Below are 2454 nucleotides of genomic sequence, written 5' to 3'. Positions count from 1 at the left end.
AACAGGAGGGGCCTAGGGAGCCCTCCCTACTCTCTTGAATACCATCAATAAAGCTCACTGCACCCACACAAAAAAAAAAATTATCATTAAGGAAACAAGAAAATCTAAGAGTGCCTGCCACTGAGGCTTTTGTGTCTGTAATCTTCAGGGATACAGGCCTGTAGTTTTCTATCTTGAGGTATTTTTGTCAGGCTTTGGCATCAGAATAATACTGACCTCTTAAGTCTTCATTTCCCCTGCAATTTTTGAAAGAATGATCCACAGGTTGGCAGTGACTTTAAGTTTGTGGGACTTTATTAGTGAATTTTTCTTGAGATACTGATCAATGATTTAGTCTTTGTACTAAATCATTAAGGATGGCATACACTTCCCTGCCTTTTCATGTTTTAGGCATAGTGTGTTTTCAGGAATTGATTTATTCATTTCTTCTGGGTTATCCAGAATTATGTTGGTGTATAATTCATTGATTACCATAGCTTTGTATGATCCTTTAAAAACTTCTGTGATACCAGCTATGTATTATTTCCATTCACTTCTAATTTTGTTTGAGTATTTTTTTCTTTTTCTTATTTAATCTAATTTTCAATGTATTTATCTTTTCAGAACTTTAAGTCTATTGTGTTAGTTTCTTAAACTGTCTTTCTGTTCCCTACTTCATTTCTCTGACCTTTATTTCATTCTTTCCGCTAACTTTGGGCTTAGTTTGTGTCCTAGTTAGGGTTCTGTTGCTGTGATAAACATCATAACCAAAATCAACTCGGAGAGGAGAGGCTTGTTTCACCTTCTACTTCCAAGTTATCCATCACTGAGGGAGGTCCGGGCAGGAGTTCAAGTAGGGCGGCCGTGGAGGAATGTAGCTCACTGGCTTACTCTCCATGCTTCCGAGTTATCCATCACTGAGGGAGGTCCGAGTTATCCATTACTGAGGGAGGTCCGAGTTATCCATCACTGAGGGAGGTCCGGGCAGGAGTTCAAGTAGGGCGGCCGGCCGTGGAGGAATGTAGCTCACTGGCTTACTCTCCATGACTTGTAGCTCACTGGCTTACTCTCCATGACTTGTAGCTCACTGGCTTACTCTCCATGACTTGTAGCTCACTGGCTTACTCTCCATGGCTTGCTCAGCCTGTTTTCTTATAGAACCTAGGATTACCTTCATAGGGGTGGCATGGTTCACAGCGAACTGAGCCCTGCCACATCAATCATCAATTAAGAAAACGCACCACAGGCCTTTCCAGTGGCCAGTCTGGCAGGGGCATTTCCTCAATTGACATTTCCTTTTCCCAGATGTCTCTAGACTGTGCTCAGTTGATGTAAAACTAGCCAGCATGGCTTGTTCCTTTTAATTCCTTGAGACATAAAGCTAGTTGTTTATTTTATATTATTACATTTATTTATTATGTGCATGTATGGGTATGTGTGCACATTTGTGGCATGTGTGTGGAGGTCAGAGGATGATTTCTGAGCACAGTTGTCTCCTACTACATGGGTCCTCAGATCATCAGGCTTTGTGGGAACTGTCTTGACCACAGACATTTTTTCTGATCACATCTTTCTTCTCGTTTATATAGGTACTTATTGTGGTAAACTTCCGCTTCACTGCTGCCTTTGCTTCCCTTATGTGCCCTGAGACCTAGGTGAGTTTCTTGTGGACAGTTTATAGTTGGAACTTGTTTTCATTCATTCAGCCATGACATGTCTTTTTGTTGTAGAGTTTAATCCCGTTACATTTAAGGTAATTATTGATGAGGAAGGATTTACTATTGCTGTTTTGTTAACTGTCTTGTATTCATCTGATGGCTCTTTTGTCTGACTTCTTCCTTTGAGTGTTTTGTATTCTGCATTCTTTAACATTGATAAACATGGTATTTAATTTTATGTATCAATTTTATCGGATCATAGGATGCTCACGATAAACTTTGTTTTGGGATGTGTCTATTAGGATATTTGAGTGGGTGGACTAAATAAGTAGAGTTTCTTTCCTTCTGTGCTTGGGTATTACTTAATCCATCGAGAGTCAGAATATAATAAAAGAAGGAAGAAGCAGGGATTAGTTAACTTCCTTTGCTTGTTGTTGCCCTCTTTGAGCTAGGATGTACCACTTCATATTTACTCTGGCTCTCAAGTACTTCGCAGTAAGTTATATCACTGGGTGTTTGAAGTACATAGAGAGCAGGTCATAGGCCCTCTTGTCCTCCATAATTACATGAGCAATTCCTCACAATCTTACTCCAACCTCTGTTATGACTTAAATTTGGAATGTCCACCACAGGCTAATCTTTTGAGTTCTTAGTCACCTACTTGTGGTGACAATTTAAAGTCTATGGAATGGAACCTTTGGTCAGTGAGGTTACTAGGAGTATGTAATATGTAATATGTATGTAATACACTGCACCTATTATGGTGATTATCTTCATTGTTGATTTGACAAAATTAAGAATTTCCATGGAAACAAGC

Source organism: Mastomys coucha, unplaced genomic scaffold, assembly GCF_008632895.1.
Source record: "Mastomys coucha isolate ucsf_1 unplaced genomic scaffold, UCSF_Mcou_1 pScaffold9, whole genome shotgun sequence".
Lineage (NCBI taxonomy): Eukaryota > Metazoa > Chordata > Mammalia > Rodentia > Muridae > Mastomys > Mastomys coucha.
Note: the sequence above shows the minus strand (reverse complement) of the source record.